The sequence below is a fragment of the Musca autumnalis genome, unplaced genomic scaffold (assembly GCF_047663935.1).
Source record: "Musca autumnalis isolate F117 unplaced genomic scaffold, ASM4766393v1 scaffold_4, whole genome shotgun sequence".
NCBI classification, from domain to species: domain Eukaryota; kingdom Metazoa; phylum Arthropoda; class Insecta; order Diptera; family Muscidae; genus Musca; species Musca autumnalis.
The window spans coordinates 71,318,857-71,344,297 of record NW_027411977.1 but is presented as its reverse complement, the minus strand read 5'-3'; the positions used below and the strand labels follow the sequence as shown (position 1 = coordinate 71,344,297).

At 39.9% G+C, this 25,441-nt stretch overlaps 1 protein-coding gene across 38 annotated transcripts in view; it reads left to right on the top strand.

The window, feature by feature from the left end:
- Positions 1 to 25,441, top strand: part of Gug (arginine-glutamic acid dipeptide repeats grunge) — a 143,079-nt gene that overhangs the window by 6,169 nt on the left and 111,469 nt on the right. For 34 of the 38 annotated variants that reach the window (XR_012412750.1, XR_012412747.1, XR_012412764.1 and 31 more), the window contains exon 2: positions 8,956 to 9,689. The gene's annotated coding sequence lies outside the window, so the exon portion shown is untranslated. Of the gene's footprint in view, positions 1 to 8,955; positions 9,690 to 9,791; positions 9,955 to 25,441 lie in introns of all 38 variants that reach the window. The other 4 variants (XR_012412765.1, XR_012412743.1, XR_012412744.1 and 1 more) reach the window with 2 other exon arrangements.

Here is a 25,441-nt window from a genome sequence, read left to right as displayed (position 1 = left end):
CTGGGCAAACATTAGTAAAACTCAACATAAATTTATAGTAATGATATTAAAAATAGCATAAAAAGTCATTTACAAAGAATTTATTTTTAAGGAAGTTGGGAAACGATTTATGAATTTGTTTAATTTTGGAAATGTTACTTTTACCTTTTCAATTTTTTATAATTTCACTCATAAGCTACGATTTTTTTTGCAGATCTATTTTTCGTTTTTAAGGCAACACATACAAATCTCAACTACTTCGACTTAGCTTGAAAAATAATACTGGATATTAAAAATTTAATGTGTTTAGAGGATATTTATTTATTTGAAAATTTTGCCTTTTTTAAACGAAGATCATTTTTGTATTAATTTTTTTTAATTCTTTTTTTTAATTCTTTAATCGAGCTTTTATGATCTATAATGCAAGTGAAAAAGGAAAGCCGACGATTCGAACGCACACACCCACCACTATGTGACATGCATGTTTCGCCTTCGGTAAAGGCTCTTCAGACATATCGGATGTGGAGCGGCTTCGCTATCCTCGAACTTTTCTTATTTTCAAATGCAATTATTTCAATCGCAATCAAATTTGTCGCCATAATTCTTTCGATTTCCGTCCACGGGCGGAACCACAGTGCAATGTTATCATTCTAGAGGGAAATAATATCAAACGCAATAAAAGTCAACAGACATAAGAATCCAAATGCGAAATCATGAAATATTTGGAAAATGTTAGGAATGACTTTTAACGAAAATTTTTGGTGAAAAATGTTCTCAAAAGACTTCACATCCTTTTCCCTATTAAAGTAGCATAAACCGACTTTTAATGGAAGATTTATTGATTAACAATAATTTCAAAGGGTAAATGGGCCCAACGGATTCATATTTTCCATTGTACGGATGAATCTACATGGGTGAAACAAGGTTTCTTCAATAGCGTACTGGAACCTTCATTGGCTCGAGTACGATGACGACATTTATTGGAGAGAAATTTACGATAGTGATTTTGTTTGAAAGAAAATGGTTAGATGTACTATATAAAGATTTAACCATTAAAAGCAAGTCCAGTTTAAGGCCCACGCTGTTATTTGAAAACAAGGTGACCCCCCCATGACTTTCACCATTGCAGGTATCCTTCTAGTTCACTTCAAGCTATAGACTTCAGTGTTGTTTCACTTTTGAAAATAGCCAGAATATTATCCGAGTCCATGGTTGTTGTATCGAGTTCCAGGGTTATTTACCTAAGAAAATAAGTCAAATCCCTGCAGTGAAGTGGCTAGATTCTAAGACACAATATAAAGAAAACATTTAATATTGCTTTCTTGGCCATTAACAACATCTTACGAATATGTAGTAAACTCTATGTATGGAATGATTATCAAGGCAACTAACCTAACATTATTTTTCAAAATTTTATTTCATTCGTGTTTCAAATATCACTACCAAAAATCTATACATTTACAGAGTTTATACTTGCGTTTATTTATTTAACAGCGATAAAACAATGGCTGCGTGCGTGCAATGAATAAAAATACAGGAATTAACACCTCAACCCCTGTAGCGAAAACATACCCTTGGCTTTGCACAGCTGTTCTATCGTTTTGAGATTACATATTTCCATCAATTACATGTTGTACATCGCCTTATTCGTTGATGTGCTGAACGAATTGTTTTGTTGCGGTTAGAATTTGAAAAGAAGGGTGCCTTAGATAATTGAGTACTTTAAGCGCCATTGATAGTGTAAACCATGTGTTTGCTATATTGTTTTCATTTATAATAATAATGTTGGAAAATCTATAGTTGGATACGGTAGTTGAGTTAGAAATTTGGAATGCAAATAATTTTGGGATACTGTAATGGAGGACATGCTAATGCCGGAGAGAAAAAACGTTTTGTCTACAATTTCATGATGAAGCAATTACCGAAAATTGAATGCAAGCCAAAATTTGTCAATCTATCGAAGACAAGGACGATCACGCCAAGGATCACTTTCCTGACCACGCCATAAAATATGTTATATGAGGTTGCTATAATTAAAAGGTAGAATTTCAACGATTATATGCGTAAATTCCCACACAAAATTAAAAAAAATCAAAAGTTCAGATTAAGCACATGTATTGGTTCGTTTTGAATTTTTTTAACTGGTTGTCCTCGGGCCGCTGTAACGGTAACATAATTTTTGGGTAAGTCCATACTGCCTGACATAACAACCGAAACGCTCTGAAAACCCCTGTCGGCTGCAACTAAAATAACTGATAAACTGATCAATTCCAACCGCTAACTACTCCAAAGCGCTGGTGGTCACATTCCGCAGCTTATACAGGTTGTCCGCTCATGCCACAGCTATCAGCTATCCTTAGCCGCAGCACTTGCGAAGCAGATAAAGAAACATTGTTAACCACATACAACAAATAGGTTGGTCTATGGTAAGCTATTCTGCGCCAGTGTAGTTTGGTCAGCGTAAGTGATGGAATGACTTGCGAACTTGCCAGTGCAGTTGCAGCAATGAAAACCGCAACAGGGTGTCTCCTCATTTATTCCGTGGACCATTTACATGAGGAGACTAAGATCTTGGTGGTGCGTCGAGACACCAGATATTGCAATATTTGCTTGCATGCTATAGGCAATTGTCCAGGAATGTCAGGAAAGATTTTCATGATCTAAAGAGAGAGGTCCAACGATACAAGAGAGAACTCCTCATCAACAGTCTTACCAGGTAGGTTTGAGGGATATAAAAGGCTTTCGCATGAATACCACAACTGAAATCCGGTTGGTGTAGGCAACTTTATTCTTACTGGGCCTGGACTGATGGCACAACTCTGAACATCTGTCCAACATGTAATACCAACAGTCCGCATCATACGCTGCACCTTTTCAAATGCTCATCCAAACCAACTCACCTAACTCCACTCTTATAAAACAGCAATAACTTTGTTTTTGCCTATGGCCAAATTTATTGCCATGCGGCCCGAATTTATACGCCTTTTTAGAGGGTTCATCATCACTCATTCTTATTATATGGCCTAGCCAACGCAATCGCTGCATCTCGATACGTTTAACTATATTGATGTCGTTGTATAGCAGATACAGCTTGTGGTGCATACGACGTTGATATTCACCGTCAACTCAGATTTGCCCGTAGATATTTCGAAGAATTTTTCTCTCAAACACGCCAAGCACTGCCTTATCTGCTTGAGCAAGTACCCAGCTTCGGAACCATACATCAGCACGGGTAGTATCAGTGTTTTGTAAAGCGTTATTTTTGTTTGACGAGTAGTGGCTTTGTTTTTAAACTGCTTACATAAGCCAATGTAGCATCTAATACTTCTTTCTATTTCACATCTGATGTTATTTGTTGTGTTTACGGCGGTGCCGAGGTAGAACAAGTCTGTTACTACCCCACAATTATTGGAACCATCTTCAACAGTTGGTCCGAGCTCAATGGACGCATTGGCTTACTGTTAGAACTATATAAATAAACATGTGGCTTTTGGCCTCCTTCTTAACATCAGACTAAATTGCTTAGGATCAGACTAAATTGCTGCAGGAATACTGCTAGCACCTGTCTAATTGATCATAATTGTTTAACAATAGAACTGTGTGCATGTAGACTATATCGGTCCCGTCCTTCCGGTACTTCCCACACAAAATTTGGGAAAATATCAGTCTAACAGCTCATCTCGGATTTAAATTTTGTTTAGTTTGCATTTCTTGCAGCCGCTGTTACGACCGCGCAATTTTTTTTCGGGGGCAAGTCCATACTTCCTGAGATAATGGCCCAAAATTTCCAAAAGCCTGCCGGCACCATCTAATCTGCGTAGCAGGAAAGACAGCCTTCGAAGGGAGAAACCGATTTGGTCCAAATGTTTTACGCCGTATTATTTCTTACAGGCTAGAATTATGCCCAAATATTGACTACATCGGACCATCCTTTCGGGTACCTCCCACACAAAGATTGGAAAGAGTGCAGTATGTGATAGTTTTTTTTTTTTAATTTTTGGTAACATGCTGTGTATGCGGCCCTAGTTAAGTAGGTACAATTTGTTTCGGAGGCAAATCCATACTTCTTGAGAAATTTGCCGAAAAACTCAAAAAACCTCTATAGACGTCAGATATATTCTGTTTCTTACTTGTACTCTCCATACTTCTCTCGTTAAAAACCCGCCATAGCTGATGTCTGTGAAAAGTAAATTCATAAACAACTATAGCGTCTCTAACCATTTTTATACCCTCAGCATTTATGCTAACGACGAGGGTATATACACTTTCATACGGGCAAAATGTGCCTCATCGAAATAATGGTTTTAGACCCCAAGTATGTTTGGACGAAATGTGTTTCAGACAATTTGGAGTCGATTGAGCAATGTCCGTCCGTCTGTCTGTCTGTCTGGCTGGAGCGCACGATAACTCTCGAACGGATAAACCGATTCGGTTCAAATTTTGGCTTTCGTAATATTTTACCCAAACTTAGTTTAAGTTCGAAGCTGGGCTATGGTACCACTCCTTTCGGTACCTCCCCACAAAAGTTCTACAATGTTCGGAAAATTTGTGCGTACGATAACTCTTGAAGGGAGTAACCGATTTGGTCCATACTTTTCCCACCGTGAAATGTGTACCAGTCTTAGATAAGACGAGGACGAGGAGGAGTTAGAGACGATCGAGCACATCTTGTGTCGTTGTCCAGCAATGGCTGGTAGACGGCATAGGTTAGTAGGTGCTCACTTCCCACCGTGTCTAACTTTCTACTCAACTGTGGAGCCTGCTGTGATCTACAACATCATCAAAAATCTGAAGTGGCTGGGACAGCGCAACCTGAACGCGTAAATAAATTCAACTATTCTGCCTACCATTAAAAATAAATTTTTCTCCTACACTAAAACTTTCACTCCACTCTTAAACATTCTTGTAATCTACTCGTTCTTTCACTGCGCTAACAACTTTCTCTTTTTATTTTTTTCCCCTATCCTCCCTTTTTTCACCTCCTTTTCTCCTGTAGCTCTTTTCTACTGGATGATCACAATGGACCGGAAGGTCTCCGAGTGACGCAGTCACAATTAGTGACTGCACATCCCCTAATCTACCTAACCTAGACTCAATTGGTCCACTCCTTCGGGTACCTCCCCCACAAAATTTTGGAAAAGTTCAGTTTAGGGCCATCTCTCGAATCGCTTTGATTTTTGTTTTAGAAACTTGTATTTACTGCCCTTCATACGACGGTACAAGTTTCATCAGGAGCAAGTCCATTATTCCTGAGAAAATAGCCTTAAAGTTGCAAAAAAACCCTATGACACCGTGGGAGGTGGTTGGAACGCAAGATAACTCTCGAACGGATCTGCAGATTCGGTCCAAAATTTGCCATTCGTAATATTTTGTCCAAACATAGTTTAAATTCGAAGATACGCCATATCGGTCCACTCCTTCAGGTACCTTCCCCACAAAAGTTCAAAAATGTTCGAAAAAATTGTGCGCACGATAACTCTTGAAGGGAGTGACCGATGTAATACATACTTTGCACATCCTAATATATCTACCAGATATAGATCAGGTTCGAATATGGACTATATTTGTTTTGTTCACTCCTTCGGGTACCTCCCACACAAAATTTTGGATAAATTCGCTTTAAAACCTGTTCTTGAATCACTTTGATTTGTATTAAAGCGATTTGCATTCACTACCTCCATTAGACGGTAAACGTTTTTTCAGGGGCGAGTCCGTATTTCTTGGGAAAACGGCCCGAAAGGTGTAAAAACCCCCTATGTCACCATATGTGGCGGTCGGAGACCACGATAACTCTCGAACTGTTCAACCGATTTGGTCCAACATTTGGTCTTCGTCATATTATATCCAAACTTAGTTCCATGGGGCAATACCGGTCCACAACTTCCGGTACTTCTCCCCAATATTTGGGCAACCAATTTGGTTCAAACTTTGGATCTCCTAATATTTGTCAACATTTAGTTTAACTTCTAAATTGGCCCATATCGGTCCTTTTAGAGTTTCAGAATGTTCTAAAGAATTGTTGAGAACTTTATTTGGAAGATGTTTGTAAAAGGTTACTTGTCTCAACTCCCCATAGTTTAGCCGATACTGACCAGAATTTCAGCAATTATGTAACATTTTCTATATTTTATAGATTTTGATGCTCTAGATGGAGTTTTTCTTATGTGGTTTTTAAAAAGATAAGTTCTACTAGTTTTGGGATACAATATTGCTTAAGACAGCAAGGCCAAATTCCTATTCATTTCTGAGATAAAGGCCTGATAAATGCAAAAAAGTGTAAATTTAGCCCGGTTTAGATGAGGCCATAAAATCCGAACTGGATCTGCCAGGACAAAACCCTACTAGGGTTTTTGTAGTCTAAGTATGTACTTTCAAAAAATGCATACTAGAAGTCGATTGCATTATCAGTGTTGCATAGTGTAATCAAAATGCCTATCTTCTTGGAGCCGAGATATCGGCAATTATATATATGCCGAAGGGACCCAAATAGTAAATGATCCATTTATTTTATTTAGTTTTTGTCATAATTTAATGTGATTTTTTACTTAAATTTGTGTTTTTATCGTACAACGATTTTCAGTGTTGGTAAGCGTCTAAATAAAAATGGGTAGAGGCGCTATAGTTGATTACGAATTTATTTTCACAGACATCTATAGCGGTATTCTCGCTATAATAAAAAAGTATGTCTTTTGTTTAGTCTGTTTCATGGAAAATTTAGTCTCACTGTTTGTGATAACTATTAACAATATATAATAGTTTCACAAACGTCCCAGACGGAAAAGGGAGACTTCTTTCATATCATATTAGCTCAATGGTATGGGACCTACACTTTATCGCCGAGTCCGAAGGGCGTGTCTTAAGACACCACTTGAACAGAAGTTTTACATGGCTGAAATATTCAGAAAATGTCGCCAACATTTCTGTGGGGTATGTTTATGATAACTACCGCCCCCAAACACATAATAATAAATGTTAAACCAGTAAGGAAAGGCTCAAAGTCGGGCGGGGCCGACTATATAATACCCTACACCACTGTGAATATGTAAAATATGTATATATGGAAGCTAAATCCAAATCAGAACAGATTTTGATATAATTTTTCACATTTATTTGTAGACCAAATTCCGTCACATAGTCCAAATTTCATCAAAATTGGACATATATAGCGTGTTTCGTGCATCAAATACCTCAAATCCGTCGAAAATATATATGGGAGCTATATCCAAATCTGAACCGATTTCGATATGATTCGCCACAGTTATTTCTAGACTAACCACCGTCACGTTATCAGCATAAACCAGTGACTTCACGTAGCCCCACAGGAAATAATCGAGAGGTGTCAAATCGCACGACCTTGGAGGCCAATTGACAGGTCCACTTCTCGAAATCAACTTATCGCCAAATTTTGATTTCAATAAGTCGATGGTTGCGTTCGCCGTATGGCACGTAGCGCCATCCAGTTGAAACCACATCTCCTCCGGATCAATGTCATCCATATTTTCAAGCAAAAAATCATTGATCATGGTGCGGTAACGATCTCCATTGACCGTAGAAATAAGGTCCGATGATGCCACCAGCGTGAAAACCGCACCATACGGTGCATTTTTCTGGATGTAATGGAGTCTGTAGGGTCTCTTGTGGATTGGTCTCACTCCATATGCGGCAATTTTGCTTATTAACAAACCCGTTAAGCCAAAAACGCGCCTCATCGCTGAACACAATTTTGCGATAAAACAACGGGTCATTTGCCAACTGCTCTAGAGCGAATCGACGACTGATTTTCAAAGTAAATTTGGATAATTTCGTAGCATTGTTCAAGCGTGAGTCTATTCATGATGATTTGTCAGAGTATACTGAAACAAATAAAAAAAAGTTTCATCAAAATTTAATTTTTTGTGTTACTTTTTACAATTTAAAGTTCTATCTAGCTTAAAAAAACACCCTGTATGAAAGCTATATCCAAATCTTAACCGATTTCGATATAATTTGGCACACTTATTTCTATGCCAAATCCCGGCAAACATTCCAAATTTTATTGAAATCGTAGATATACTGAACCGATTTCTATATAATTTGACACACTTATTTCTAGACTAAATACCGCCGCACATTCCAAATATAATTGAACTCGGACATATATAGCGTGTTTCGTGCACCAAATTCCTTAAATCGGGCGAAAATATATATGGGGGCTATATCCAAATCTAAACCGATTTTTATATAATTTGGCACACTTATTTCTAGACTAAATTCCGTCGCACATTACAAATATCATAGAAATCGGACATATATAGCGTATTTTGTGCACCAAATGCCTTAAATCGGGCGAAGATATATATGGGGGCTATATCCAAATCTGAACCGATTTTTACCAAAATAAATAGCTTTCGTCCTTTGGCCAAAAAACTATCTTCCCCAATTTTCATGGGAATCGGACAATAATGCGACCTGTACTTTGTTTACAAAAGTACATGGACAGACGGACAGACAGACGGACATGCGTAAATCGACTCAGAAAGTGATTCTATGTATATCCCTAAAAGGAACTATGGGTCTATCTCGTTTCCTTTTGCATGTTACAAACTAATGCACAAATACATAATATCCCTTACCACAAAGTGGTGTAGGGTATAAAAAAGATGATTTAAATATAGCATATTACGTTTGATTATGGCTTCATTAAAACAAAAGCTGTGACTAATTCAAGATTTAAATCGACTTTAAGATCGGTATATCTATCAAATACTTAACTGCTGGAAACAATCATTTAAATTGTAATGCTCATCACTTTTAATAAAAATGATTATATCTACACTAAGTTATGTACTTTTAAACGACTAATAAATAATGCATTGATTTTCAATTAACTTTATACCGGAATTTGCATTAAAAGTTTTAATTTCAAATTTACATTAATTAATAATGACGTACTATATAATTAATTTAATTTCTTATTGTCGTCTCTTCTTCTTTCAGATTTATTATTAAACACACAACACAGTAAGAGAGAAAATTAAACATTGTTAAACAATCGAAGAAAGCACAAAAATGGAGTCGCGTTAATTATGGATTACAGTGAATATAAAAATAGGTTTAATGTTCAGGATTTATCTACGCAATTAATGGAATTTCTTAAAATACCACCACCCACAACGTATTCTTCCCCCTCATCCATACAGACAAGGGCTGATGTCATCTCTTTAACATCTCATCAACAAGCCATATATCCCACTAACCGGTAATCTTAAATAACTGACCGGATTAGTAGATTGTCAGTGTAATTTTTATTATTGGCAAACGTTATCATCGAAATCATCATCATCATAAACGGCAACGACGACGACAACGGCATCGTTATTACAATTACTCGACACATTTTCCTCTTTTTCCGGAATTGATTTTCTTGAAACGTGAAACTTAATCGTCAACAGTCGTCTGGCAGCTGCTTGCCTGGCAACTTTTTTCGACGACAACAAACCATTGGATTTATCAATTGCCCAGCATATCCTTTGGCGTTTTGTGGGTGTACACGACGACAGCTATCGAAGACGAAGACGAGTGAACGACCCTGTGTCTGACTAATTCGTCGTGTTTCCTTTTTTCTTTAAAACGAATTGTTTGCCAGAAATATAAAGAAGGTCCATTAAATAAGCATCAGTATCAACGTTTTGCAACGCTTTGTATTTCCTTCTTTTACTCTTTGTTATATGGTAAGTTGAGTTTCCTTTCCTTTTCGTTTCGTTTTGTTTGCTTTTTTTATTTGTTTTTGTGTGTTTCTTTTTTGTTCTTCTTCTTCTTTGTTGTATTTCAAGGAATTTCATAATATGGCTTTTGTGTATAAAGTTTGCCTTTGCAATTCTCAATGAACACACAAGAAAGACAGCTAGGCGAAGGAGGGGACGAGGCATGCAAGAGGAGTGTTGGCTGAGCAATAAAAGTCTTTTGACAAGGCAGCTGACTACACTTTTTTTGAGGGTGGGTTTGGGCGAAAACAATTTAATTCACAAAGTTTTGCTTTGATTCAATTCACTTGGGTTGTGTTACTGTTTTCACATCCTTTTTCATCCGTTTAATATGTTTCAAGTGGTGGCCTTTTAACATTCTATAATCTTTTAATTAGTGTTTTATTTTATGGACATAATTTTATTATAACGAACACACACACACAGAGAGATATAGAGAAAGAGAGAGAAAGGTACCACTTAATTATAGTTTTTATTTATGCATGTTGTTGTATACGGGTATAATATAAATTTGTTGCTGTAGCTAGCTGTGGTTTAGTCTATTAAAATAAGTTGGGCATAAAGTTTTGCCACATGCCAGAAATATTTTATTCATATTTTTCCATTGGAACAATACGTAGAGGAGCTATGGCAGTTTAGTTATGGTACATACCACATTTCCTTTTTGCTTTTCATGGGAAATCCTTAGTGTATCCATAATGAATTCAAAGTTGTATTCCGATAAATTGCTCGTGATTATTCGTATTACTAATTTCAGAACGGATTTCGGAGCAAGTTGAGTTTAAGCATTAAGCTCGGAAAAAATTATAATTTTTTTTATATAGCCGGCCTTCGGCCGGGGATTTAAGACTTTCTGCTATGGACAGGAGCCAATCTAGGGAACGGGAGCAACATTTTCTTTTAAATTAAAATTTTTCTCTAAGTAGCCGACATTTAACAAGGGAATTTTCGGAACTTCGGAGGCCCATATATCGAGAAGTATGGACTTCCGCAAAAATTGTTATATATATTTGTGATCAGGGTAACGAGACCTACCTGTGGAAAAAATTTGGTATCGATCCGAGCTTAATGCTTAAACTCATCTTAAGCCCGGATTTCTTCAAAGAAAGTATGGAGGGAAGTGGTTCTTCGTTTGAAGAGGATTGGCCAGATTGCCATGGAAACCTTGCAGATGTGTTCGTTGTGACAAATTTGACTAGCTTTATTCCGATAGCTTTGTTCTCGCAGCAGCATGATGTTAGGTTAGGTTATAGGATGCGCAGCTGCTGTAAGTAGCAGCCACTCCACTCGCAGACCTTGTGGTCCATTGTGATCATCCTGGGTGTTGAGTAGTGTTGAAAGTTGGTATGTAGTTGATGGTTGTAGGTGAAGTAAGTAGTTGCAGATCCGGTTGTGGTGATGATAGATACTGGTGAGATGGAGATGGAGATTAGTTTTGGATAGGAGAAAGTAGATAGAAAGTGAAGAGACAGGGAAGAAGTAGAATGGTAATAAGAGAGTGAAGGAGATGAAACAGATGATATTAAGAAGGTAGATTAACTAATATACTTAAGTTAACCCGCTCCATAGTCATTTAAGGCCTCTGCAGTATGTTAGCAAGGCTGTGGGGTCGGAAGAGGAGAAGTGAGACAGGGATTCCGTCGTGTGAACGCCAAAAAGTGCCTGTGCCTTTTGGCCCTAAATCTGGGACACAGACAGAGAAGATGTTCAATTGTCTCCGTCTCCTCCACGTCCTCACACAGTCTACAGTAGTCACTGCTGCTGTTATCCCATTTGCAAGTCATAGATCTAATATTGCAGTGACCAGTAATGATCCCAACAACAACTCTGATCTCCGACTTGCACAACGACAGAAGGGAAACAGTTCTACGCGCCGAGATTACCGGCCAGATTGACTTTGCAACCCGACATCCAGGAGCATCTCGCCAAATTCTTTTGGTTTTATCAACGTAGAACCTGGTGAGTTTGTCTATGATATGACAAAGCGGAGGTTTCACACCAACCTCTACTTGCATGTTGGTTGATTGTGATCCCCGCCTCGCCGCCAGTTCATCCACAATCTCATTTCCCTCAACACCACAGTGACCAGGTACGCAACAAAATCTTACTGACATACCACAGGTTTTCAAGATAGACCTACAATATCGAACGATCCTAGACTTTATAGTGAAAGACCCTACTGCTTTTAGCGCTGCCTGGCTGTCTACATATATAGTGACTGCCCTGTTTGCTAAGTCCGTCCTTCCCTTCCCGGCCTTCAATATTGCAAAGACCTCTGCCTGGAAAACACAACAGTTGTCATTAAACGAGTACCTAATGTTCAGTTCATCAGAGTACAGACCAGCACCAGTGCCATCTTCCATCTTCGACCCATCAATGAAGATAGATAGATAGGCTATCAGGAATTGGTCTGCACTGAACCCATTCATCCCTATCGGGTATTAAAACGTCAGGTATAGTGAAGTCAAGAGTTGGTAAAATGTAATCGGTCTCACCCCCTCTGTTTCCAAGCACTAGCTGACTACTCAACCTTTTCCAACCTTTCCTTTCCTTTTTCCATTCGAGGAATATGCAGATTTCCCCCACAAAATCTACAGTCACTCTGTTCACCACATGGACAGCGCAGTTTGGACGTGAGTTGAATGTCGTGGTCGACGGTAGCAGAATTCCGACCACAAACTGCCCTAAAATTTTAGGGGTCACATTCGACACTACATTCACGTCGTGCGCACACGCCACAGCTATCTGCGACAAGTTGAAAAGTAGGAACAAGGTCCTCAAGTCCCTGGCCGGCAGCACTTGGGGTGCAGATAAAGAAACCTTGTTGGCCACGTATAACGCGATAGGTCGGTCTGTGGTAAGCTATGCGGCTCCAGTCTGGTCCCCGAGATTGTGTGATTCGAACTGGAAAAAGATTCAAACTTGCCAGAATGCCGCCCTGAGAACAGCGACAGGGTGCCTCCTCAAATCTTCAGTGGACCATCTACATGAGGAGGCAAAAATTCTTCCTGTAAAGCAACACAATGAGATGCTTTCGTTGCAGTACCTGCTTGGATGTTATCGTGTGAGCCATCCCAATCACCATCTTATGGGTAGGCCCGACCCATCTAACTCCAGTGGATCTGTGGCTACATCCCATCGAAGCAGCCACTTTTCTGGAACTGGAAATAGACCCAGAGCCAGATTGAACAGAGGAACGAACAAATAAACATAACAAAAACACTGTTACAACAACAACAACTCAACCGCTGTAGAACCTTTGCATGACCAAGCAATGAGCAACGCCACATGTCAACTTCCCTAAGCCTCAAGGCACACCTGGAGGCCTGATACTGTACCAAAATGTCCAGAGGTTGGATATTTAAAACAGCATTCAGCGCCGCCTGGGGTGCGCTTTTAATAGCTCCAGTAATAAGAATTGGCGCGGCACGTTGTACACTACTTGGCTTAGAAAGGTTTGATTTATTGCTGAGTGCGTGCCACCAAATAAGACAACCATAGGTTAGGATAGGACAAACCACAGTCCTATACAGCCAGTGTATTACGTGTGGTTTGAGAGCCCAGCTCTTACCTATGGTATTCTTGCAAGGATATAGTGCAATTAAACCTCTGTTTGTTCGCTCCTCGGTATTCCTCTTCCAACAAAGCTTGTGGTCGAGGACCACACCAAGATACTTTCCTTCCGTGGAGAGGCTTAGTTGCACGTGGAACGAAAGCAGCAATCTTTCTCTTCCTGGTGAAAAGTACCAGCTCTGTTTTCGTCGGATTCACACCAAGTCCATAATGGTGGGCCAAACGTGAGAGCTTCACTAGAGCACCTTGCATAAGTTCAGACAGCGTAGATAAGAATTTCCCGCTAATTAGAATGACTACGTCATCCGCATACGCAACCACCTTGGTTTTTAGCTTGTCAACCTCCGTAAGTATCCCGTTCAGTACCAGAAGCCACAGCAGGGGTGATAAAACTCCTCCCTGTGCCGTTCCCCTGGTGATCGACTTCTTTATAGAACTCTCTCCTAGGCTTGAATTGATTAGCCTAATATCAAGCATTCTATCGATCCAATTTATTAGAATTGAGGGGACACCTAGTGATTCTAGAGCAGAGTGAATTGATTCAAGTTTCACGTTATTAAACGCGCCTTCTATTTCTAAGAAAGCAACTAAGGTGAAACTTGAATCATCCATATTCTTCTCTATACAACCCACAACCTCGTGTAGCGCAGTGTCTGTCGATTTCCCTTTTATGTAAGCATGTTGAGAGTTGCTTACAAGGTCATGATTTATATATGATCTGATTTCCAGCATGAAGTTGCTTGATCGAGTTTTCGATTGCAACATTGAATCAAGACCCAACATAAAGTTACGATTTATTTTATGGTACCCAAGGCGTAATTACAATCCAAAACTGCTACAGACTTAATAGAGCTCGACTTGAGGGATTTAAGGACCGCTTAACTATCGATGTATATAGTCACAGGTCTAATCATTTCCCTTTTCATAACGCTTATTAGTCCATATTTACATTAGGCAATTTTCCTTGCGGCAATTGTCAGTTTGATGGTGAGAGAGGTGAGGCATATGGTAATCCTTTGCCTCTAAAACCATCTCTTATCAAACTGACAATTGCCCCAAGGAAAATTGCCTAATGTAAAAAGATTTGGTCTTGGAAGACACTACAAATTTCGATTAATTTATATAAGAGTCGTAGGTTGAGGGTATCCTATAGCCCTCTTCTGTTCATGTTTGCAAGTTTGTTTTTTCCGCTTAATCTGGCTCTCGATCTATCTCCAGGTCTGGGAATATGATTGCTTTGGTTGGTTGTAACCGGTGGACCACACTGGTGGTCAATAAGGTTTCTTTGTCGACACCCCGGGTGCTGTAGGCTAGGGATTCGAGGACCTTGATTCTACATCTTAACTTGTCGAATCTTCGTTGTAGCGCAGACGAGGTGAACATGCTATCGAATGTTACCCCTGGGACCTTGGGGCAGTTAGTGGTCCACATATTTACCAGGACATTGAACTCTGTTTTCACCTCTGCTGTCCATGGGGTGAACAACAGAGTTGCCGTAGATTTAGTGGAGGATATTTGCATATTCCTCGCGTGGGAAATTGTGGTAAGATAGACCAATTAGGAGTTTAGCCTTACACAAATGACATCATGGAAGGTACCCGACGCCAAGATCGTACAATCATCAGCGTAGGTAACAATACCAATGTTAGCTGGAGTGGGCGGAATATGGAAAAGATAGAGGTTAAACCTTTACGGAAATATTACCCCACCTTGGGGGAACTCCCCGTTTCACTCTACGGGGCTTTGACTTCTTGTTTTTTGTTTCAAACTTGTAGTGATGTGCTGCTTACGGAACCCATGATGATGATTGGCAACTGGATAGATATTTCTGATGCTGGAGAGTATTTAAGCCTCAAATCAAAGCAAAATCGGCATGAACGACTTACCTTTGTTTGCATCCTTGCCTGGCTCAGTAGCGGCGGGACCACACTGCCCATTTTCCAGACTTCGGTGGTTAGAGACAAGTTGAGATCTTTTGTAAAATACTCAGCTCCCCCCGACTCATCCAGATGTTTCAGTATTACAACTGAGATACTGATTTTTGGATGATTTAGTGTTCCTGATGGCATTTGAAACATCATCAATTGTAAATTGTGGTAGTTCCTTCTGCTACACAGTACGCTTCTTTTCAATCAGCAACTCAGGGCGTGCACGAAAAATTTTCGATTAAAAAACTTGCGCACTTATCCGGGCCAGTCAGCTTAACGTCGCCGAACGTTACACGTCCTATTTTCTTTCTTTCTGGCCCAAAAATCACTAATTACGGCTCGAATGTTGCAAATCTAGCCGCTTCTTCCGCTTGTGCTCACCGACCAACCTAACTTAACTTCCAATGCCAGCACCCTAGCTCTGGAATCACTGGTATGGACTTGGCGAAAGCTCATCACGCTTACTTGTTAGTCCCGCTACTTATGCTGGGTATAACAAGTCGTTGCAGCTGTGATGATGTCCCAAAAGAACCTTTCTGCTATCCGAACATCAAAAGAGTTGGGCACTTCCCATGATTGCTGAAAGTGCACCGTTCAGAGGTTGGACGGTCTGCTAATGGAAAGAACATTAAGAGAAACGACGCCACCTGGCATCACTTGTCAGACCAGGTGATACAATGGTTGTGTCTGACGAACTATGGCGCTCTCCGCTAATTCTGGCACGGGTGTCCTCATTGACCGTGCAAAACGTAGAGCTATCAATCTGCTCAGTCAAGACCGAATGCCACAACTCATAATGAGAATTAATGTCCCCTAAGACCAGTCGGTTATAATTTTCCAAAAGCCTGCGAATGTTGGGCCTATAACCTAAAGTAGAGCTATTAATCGGCGGGAGGTATATATTAAGCAACTCTACCTCAGCAGTACCACTCCTGGTTAATATATTCCACTTATGGGTCATTGTGATAGGGGTGTGTTGTACAGACTGGTGGATCAGGAATACTAGTATTATATCTTCGGACCTAAACAATCCGGCGTAGACATTTCGGGATTGGCTGCTCCCAACACGGAGAAACGATACAAATACATACAAAAGTACAATGAGGTGATTGCCGCTGGCCGGAACGCTGATGTAGTTTGGATTCGGGTCAATCCGGTGTCCAAGAACGTGCCGTCGAGGTCCGGTATGGTGGCAGAGCCTTCTGATAAAGAAGGTGGTAAGGCCACAAGGCATGAATCACCCATGGGAAGTTGAGCCAAATCAATATCGCTTCCGATGTGTCCTATAACCTAAAGTACAGCTATTAATCGGCTGGATGTATGCGTTAAGCAACTCTATCTCGGCAGTTCCACTCCTGATACCCACCCCCATATATTCCATTTATGGGTCATTGTGATAGGGGTGTATTGTACAGACTGGCGGATCAGGAATGCTAGTATTATACCTCCGGACCTAAAGAATCCGGCGTAGACATTTCGATTTTGGCCGCTCCCAACACGGAGAAACGATACAAATACATACAAAAGTACACTGAGGTGACGGCCGCTGGCCGGAACTCTGATGTACTGTGTTTTCGGGTCAATCCGGAGTCGAAGACCCTGCCGTCGAGGGCCGGTACGATGGCTGATAAAGAAGATGGTAAGGCCACACGGCATGAATCACCCATGGGAAGTTCAGCCAAATCAATATCGCTTCTGATGTGGCCTTTAGGCGCTATAGTTGTTGATGATGAACTCAATTTGCCCTCTAAGGACATCGGGATGAAATAGCATTTGTTGAGATCAGGAGTTCTCTTGTTGAGATCGGGATTATTCCTTACACCCTCTCTCGATCAACTTCCTGAGTTAGCACTCTTTTCATTAACCATCTGATTTACGACACTACACCATTTTCATATGTACTTCCAAGAATTTGAGTTGTGTTTGGATTATTGGCATACCGATTGCAATAATTAGTTGCCCTTCCGTATAATTTTTTGTCTCATGCTTCCTTGGCTTTGGCAGAGTTGGAGGTCTGTGGATTCAGCGAATCGTCCATATTATCGATAGGTTCTTCGGGATTATCCGACACCAAAGCATCACCGGATGGAGGGTTATTAGCTAGACTAGAAGTAGGGACATGGATCACTGTGGTGTCCATATCTTCCTTCTCCTCAGTCAGCGATAATTTTTCACAAATTTCATCCGGTATGCTTTCCTCCTTGAGTGTCAAGAGGACGCTTTCCTCAATTAAATTGAGGAGTACTAGGCTCTGTCTGTTCAAACTGTAATTTATATGGTCTAGTTCCGGAGTGTCGTCCCCGTCCATATTTTCAGTCCGCTTTGTAGCAGAGTTAGAGCTGCTGGCCGTAACATTAGGGGAATCGTTGTCAATGTCCATATTCGTAAGTGTCAGGGATAGTGAGGAGGTTGCACTTGTGAGTGTAAAGACTGAGGGTGCCAAGGCATCCACACCTACATCAGTTGAAGATTCATCTTGAGGTTTTTTGGTTTTTGGTTTTTTGTTTAAATTTTGAATGTCCATGGGATATTGAGTTGTGGAGGAGCTGAGGTCTACCGCGGCATATCCTCCTTACCACGGCAAGGGCATGATAATTACTCGTTGAGTCGCCCAGGTATCAACGAGACTCCATTCAAATACAGTTGGTACCCTAACTGCAAACCTTGAGAACACCAATGGGCACGTGGTCGCTTAACACCCCGGTGTTAGGGGATCTCAGCAATTTTTTATTTGGTAGTAGATCGCTAGATACACTATGGGTTTTCAGTGCACTGTTTGGTTTGTGACAGTGGAGATGGATAACCTTTGGTCGGAAGATTGTGGCGTCTAGCTCCCGCATCGCGTCAAGACCGTTATCCCGGCGGTAAAATGCCAAATAATACTAAACAAAAACAACATGATACCATGACAAGACTCACACGAGATCAGTCAAAAAAAGGTCATTTAAAAAAGTACCTCTAATTGGATCACCCTTTATATTTGGGTTTTCGAATTACAAAGAAAATGTTTCGAATTAACTGCATCCGGCCTCGGAAGTCTAAATCTGTCGACTCCGGCCGATGGACAGTCCTCTTGGATTTGCGGCGGTCCTAACTACATATCATTAGTGTTTTCTACTGTTTTAAAATTTTCTGCTATGCACTTCAATAGGTCGACAAATAAGAATCCAATTCTAGCGGAAACAAATTTCAAATCAAAACTTGTAATTCAATTCAAGTATAATAAAAAAATAAATAAAAAATACTTTCGCTTTTGAGTTTCTTCCGTTATGCAAATTTCAAATATTCATTTGTTGCTTTCTTTGTTGTCGTTATTTTTATTAACTGACAGTTTATATTATTTTTAACAATTAAGCAAAATGCAGCAGTCACTACCCGACTTGACTCTACCCACTAAACACTCTTTAATATAGTATGAACATGAGCTTTTGCTGTATGTTTTTTGTTGTTTATGGATTTTGCCATTAAAGTTTGTTAGAAATTAATTACTACAAAACAACAAGAACAACAACACAATTGAGACTAACCGTGGATAAACTAAACGACCGATAATGATTGGCAGTGGCAAATTGCACAATTATAAATTTACATAGCTAACCAATCGACTATCAAATAATGTTATTAAAGCAACAACAACAACAGCAACTACACACACACACACACTTAATCTACTTAGAGTTGCTCTTAGCCATGTCACCATATCGCGCCGCTAAGCAGTAGCGATTGTTTGAACGAAATAAAATGCATGTTTTTGTAATTCAATATTGTTATTTTATTCATATCGTGGCGGCCGTGGCGCTCCTGCTGTTTATTTTACTAAGGCGGTTAATTTGAAATGTATTCATTAAGTCAAACAGTCTGCCTGTCAATCGTTGACGTTGCCATCATCATCGCGGTGTATGTGCGTTTTTAGTTACATTTTGCAAGTTTTTACTATCATCCGAAAAGAAAGCGGCAAAGGCACAGTGGGAAGATTTTAACAACAAAAATATTGGAAAAAAAAACAAACAACGAACGATATATGTCGGCGGCTCAGAACCAATCCTTGAAGGTGGTATTGGATGTACACCAGCAAGCCGGGTCTAGGTCAAGGCAGCCAACTGTAGAATAGCAAGGCAACAGAAGCCAATGCATTACCTGATTAGCTGAAGGCATTCTGATAAAGGGGTATGCTTCATTTAATAAAACGGCTACAACGTATGATGTATGAAAAAATTTGGCCATATCAATGCGATCTTTACTTGGCAAATCCAAAATCTACCAGATCATTACCTTACGCTAAAACAAATCGATAAACATAACATTTTCGTCGATATTTTTAATCCTACGTGGTCAAAGGTATTCCCATCTATAACTTTGTAGCAAGCTACATTAACACGTGACAGTCTATTATGGAACCTTGCTAGAGATGATAATATCACAAAACAGCAAATGTCAATTATACTGTCACTAACTAGTCTTGAACACATGTTGAATGTTAGATACTCCAAGTTTGAGGTTTTGAGCAATTTTTTTCTGCATACTTCGAAACCGTAATTGGCAATAAAAGGATAGGACTGGTCATTAGATGCTACTTTGGACTGAAAAAAACTTTCTCGCCAGCCAAAACTTTGATGAAATGCTCATGAAAGTCGACATTCATCTCAAAATCTAACATCCGTTGCCTGAACCGCCAGCTCACACTCTCGCCCACTCATATATTTGTGCAACTTTGTACTTCGGAAAGGAAACTCCCGTTCACTTTTTAGAAACTGGTACAGCTTTAGGCACTCCTGATTTAACAAAATTCGATTTCTTAACTTAACTCCTTTGAAGAGAAAGGCACTGTCTGTCGCCCTGGTTTAACGTTGAAAAACCAATGATAGTCCTGAGTCCACCCAGCTTTGACTTGCAACCAATAGCTGCCGCTACTTCCCACTTCTGCCTCAATTCTATTCTAAATATCTCCCTTTCTTCTACAACATCATATTCTATTTCTCTCCTTTCAGCAATCTCTTCAGCTAATAACACCCCCCCAGGATGAACACAATGGACCATAAGGTCTCCGAGTGGAGTGACCGTCGATTACGTTGACGGTTACGCGTCCTTTAACCTAACCTAACCTAATAGCTGCCGCTGGTTTGCACATGATTGTTTTTCGCACATGTCCATGAGCTTTGAAAATTGCCTCTCTTGAGTCGGCGTTAATCTTTTCAGTGCTACGTTGTTTCTCATAAGATTTTTAGCCAAGAGCGACTGCGTAGGATGTAGATGGGGTAATAGTCTGCGAGACCATAGTCTTCTTAGATGAAGGCTGTATGAACACTCGGAAGACTAAACCCGTTCCACAGGTTTTGACTGTGGCCACTGATTCGCCTTCTTATCACAATACACTGGTTTCCCTGACAGGTCGGGATATGTTCTTACCTCCGTTTGCTTTTCCTTTAATTTTGCGTCACCTTTATGGATCGCATTTGGTTTCTGGTGTGCTCTTTTCATCTCATCTCCTGGGTTTGTCTTAAGATTTCAAACTGTCTGAGGCAACACCCTTCGCCGTTTCCACCATTTTGCTCAAGGCCGACTTCTCCTGGGAAACATTGGAGAGTTAGCGGATCGATTTACCGGAAGGAAGATTTTGTTCAACGTGGATTTCGCAACTAGGCTTATCCTGACATAGTAAATTTGCTTCTCGAAATTTGGATCTCTATCCAGGAATTTGCGGACCATCGATTTGACTAACGTTGGGTCGTCCTTGATCTCTACACCTGATGTCAAAGCCTCTGTGACATATTACCTTGGAAGTCGTTTTTTACATTTAGGTAGCGATATAGGACTAGCTGGAATCAGGGTTTCTGCAAGTCGTGCTCCCAAGTACATTTTCCCAGCTTCCATGTTAAACTGGTCTTCCTCACTGGACTTGGCCGGAAACACCATGGTGTTCAACTCATCGTCCGGCTAGGGTAAGACTGAGTAACCTATCTTCTGGCAAATTGTTTTGTTTTCTCTCTTCTGGTCGAGGAGTTCCCTGCTCTGTTTCTTTTACCCGGAGATGGATATTCTTTTAAGGCTATAGAGGATAGGGCGGAATGAATGTCGTCCCTGCCCAAGACTTAGTTGCTTTCTGCCGAAGATTGGTTTTCATCACTCTTGGCTCTATCATTGGGCATATCATTGTCGCAGGTGCAGTTGTAGGTGCCAATGCATAAAATGAACTCCACGGAAATCCCGACGGCTAAGGGAGACGACGGCAACTCGGGAAAACGGGCCAAGTAGGAGTATAGCAACTACCTTATACCCGTCTACCAATACTCCCTTGTGGTCAATAAAGAGTTCGTTCAGTTCTTCCACAAAGAATCACTCAAGTTCGTCTATAATGACTCACTTCAGCTCGTCAAAAAGGACTCACCTTAGTTCGCCAAAAAAATCTCTTCAGCTCGTCTATAAAGACACCCTTCAGTTCGTCTATAAAGACTTCCTTCAGCTCGCCTATAAAGACTCGCTTCAGCTTGTCTATAAAGACTCCCTTCAGCTCGCCTATAAAGACTCGCTTCAGCTTGTCTATAAACACTCCCTTCAGCTCGTCTATAAAGACTCCCTACCGCCTAGACTCCCTTCAGCTCGTCTATAAAGACTCCCTTCAGCTCGTCTATAAAGACTCCCTTCAGCTCGTCTATAAAGACTCCCTTCAGCTCGTCTATAAAGACTCCCTTCAGCTCGTCTATAAAGACTCCCTTCAGCTCGTCTATAAAGACTCCCTTCAGCTTGTCTATAAAGACTTCCTTCAGCTCGTCTATAAAGACTCCCTTCAGCTCGTCTATAAAAACTCCCTTCAGCTCGTCAATAAAGACTCCCTACCGCTCGTCTATAAAGACTCCCTACCGTTCGTCTATAAAGACTCCCTTCAGCTCGTCTATAAAGACTCCCTTCAGCTCGTCTATAAAGACTCCCTTCAGCTCGTCTATAAAGACTCTCTTCAGCTCGTCTATAAAGACTCCCTTCAGCTTGTCTATAAAGACTTCCTTCAGCTCGTCTATAAAGACTCCCTTCAGCTCGTCTATAAAAACTCCCTTCAGCTCGTCAATAAAGACTCCCTACCGCTCGTCTATAAAGACTCCCTACCGTTCGTCTATAAAGACTCCCTTCAGCTCGTCTATAAAGACTCCCTTCAGCTCGTCTATAAAGACTCCCTTCAGCTCGTCTATAAAGACTCCCTTCAGCTCGTCTATAAAGACTCCCTTCAGCTCGTCTATAAAGACTCCCTTCAGCTCGTCTATAAAGACTCCCTTCAGCTCGTCTATAAAGATTCCCTTCAGCTCGTCTATAAAGACTCCCTACCGCTCGTCTATAAAGACTCCCTACCGCTCGTCTATAAAGACTCCCTACCGCTCGTCTATAAAGACTCCCTACCGCTCGTCTATAAAGACTCCCCACCGCTAGTCTATAAAGACTCCCTACCGCTCGTCTATAAAGACTCCCTACCGCTCGTCTATAAAGACTCCCTACCGCTCGTCTATAAAGACTCCCTACCGCTCGTCTATAAAGACTCCCTACCGCTCGTCTATAAAGACTCCCTACCGCTCGTCTATAAAGACTCCCTACCGCTCGTCTATAAAGACTCCCTACCGCTCGTCTATAAAGACTCCCTACCGCTCGTCTATAAAGACTCTCTTCAGCTCGTCTATAAAGACTCCCTTCATCTCGTCTATAAAGACTCCCTTCAGCTCGTCTATAAAGACTCCATTCAGCTCGTATATAAAGACTCCCTTCAGCTTGTCTATAAAGGCTCCCTCCTGCTCGTCTATAAAGTCTCCCTACCGCTCGTTTATAAAGACTCCCTACCGCTCGTCTATAAAGACTCCCTACCGCTCGTTTATAAAGACTCCCTACCGCTCGTCTATAAAGACTCCCTACCGCTCGTCTATAAAGACTCCCTACCGCTCGTCTATAAAGACTGCCTTCAGCTCGTCTATAAAGACTGCCTTCAGCTCGTCTATAAAGACTGCCTTCAGCTCGTCTATAAAGACTCACTTCAGCTCGTCTATAAAGACTCACTTCAGCTCGTCTATAAAGACTCACTTCAGCTCGTCTATAAAGACTCCCTTCAGCTCGTCTATAAAGACTCCCTTTAGCTCGTCTATAAAGACACCCTTTAGCTCGTCTATAAAGACTCCCTTTAGCTCGTCTATATAGACTCCCTTCAGCTCGCCTATAAAGACTCCCTTCAGCTCGTCCATAAAGACTCCCTTCAGCTCGTCTATAAAGACTCCCTTCAGCTCGTCTATAAAGACTCCCTTCAGCTCGTCTATAAAGACTCCCTTCAGCTCGCCTATAAAGACTCCCTTTAGCTCGTCTATAAAGACTCCCTTCAGCTCGTCTATAAAGACTCCCTTCAGCTCGTCTATAAAGACTCCCTTCAGCTCGTCTATAAAGACTCCCTTCAGCTCGTCTATAAAGACTCCCTTCAGCTCGTCTATAAAGACTCCCTTCAGCTCGTCTATAAAGACTCACTTCAGCTCGTCTATAAAGATTGCCTTCAGCTCGTCTATAAAGACTCACTTCAGCTCGTCTATAAAGACTGCCTTCAGCTCGTATATAAAGACTGCCTTCAGCTCGTATATAAAGACTGCCTTCAGCTCGTCTATAAAGACTCACTTCAGCTCGTATATAAAGACTGCCTTCAGCTCGTCTATAAAGACTCCCTTCAGCTCGTCTATAAAGACTGCCTTCAGCTCGTCTATAAAGACTCCCTTCAGCTCGTCTATAAAGACTCCCTTCAGCTCGTCTATAAAGACTTCCTTCAGCTCGTCTATAAAGACTCCCTTCAGCTCGTCTATAAAGACTTCCTTCAGCTCGTCTATAAAGACTCCCTTCAGCTCGTCTATAAAGACTCCCTTCAGCTCGTCTATAAAGACTCCCTTCAGCTCGTCTATAAAGACTCCTCTTGAATCTTCTATTAACACTCCATTCAGCTCGTCTCGTAACATTTCATTTGTAATTCGATTATTCTATTTATAATTCATAAAATTTTATTTGTAATTCCAATTTTTCCATTTGTAATTCGAATTATTCTACACCTTCTTCAGATGTAATTCGAATGTTTTTAATTGTAATTCGAGAATTATACTTCTAATTCGTAAAATTTAATTTGTAATTCTTGAATTTCATTTGTATTTCGGATTATTTCACTTGTAATTCAAATTAATCAATTTGTTATTCGTATTATTCCTTTTGTAATTCGAATTATTTCATTTGTAATTCGAATTATTCTATTTGTAATTCGAAATATTCTATTTGCGATTCGAATTATTCAATTTGTAATTCGAATTATTCCATTTGTAATTCGAATTATTCCATTTGTTATTCGAATTCTATTCGTAATTCGAATTATTTTATTTGAAATTCGATGTATTCCATTTGTAATTCGAATCATTTTATTTGTAATTCGAAAAAGCCAGATATAAAATCAATACAAAAAATATTTAGTAACTTTTTTTGTTTCGAATTACAAATTGAATACGTCAAATTTCAAATGTAATAATTCGATTTATTCCATTTGTAATTCGAATTATTTTATTTGAAATTCGAAGTTTTCAATTTGTAATTCGAATTATTTTATTTGAAAGTTGAAGTTTTCAATTTGTAATTCGAATCATTTTATTTGTATGTAATTCAAAAAAGTCAGATATAAAATCCATACAAAAAATATTTTGTAATTTTTTGTTTCGAATTAAAAACAAAATGATTCGAATTACAAATGGAATAATTCGAATAACAAATTGAATCATTCGAACTACAAGTGAAATAATCCGAATTACAAATGGATTTCTCGAATTACAAATGAAATGTTACGAATTACAACTAAAATAGGTTTCGAATTATATCTGAAAAAGGTGTATTTGTAGTTCGAATTATTCCATTTGAAATTCGAATTATTCCATTTGTGTTTGTAATTCGAATTGTTCTATTTGTAATTCGAATTAATTTGTTTGTAATTCGAATTATTTTATTTTGTATAGGTACGAATTTTTCCATTTGTAAATGGAATGATTCAAATTACAATATAAATGTAAATGTACAAATGGAATCCTCAAATTACAAATAAAATGTTACGAATTACAAAAAGGATCCTGGAATAGTTGTAATTCCAATGATTCGAATAACATCTGAAAAATGTGTATAAAGATTCCCTTCAGTCCTCATGTTGCGTGTCACGCGGGTACATTATTTTTATCATGTAAG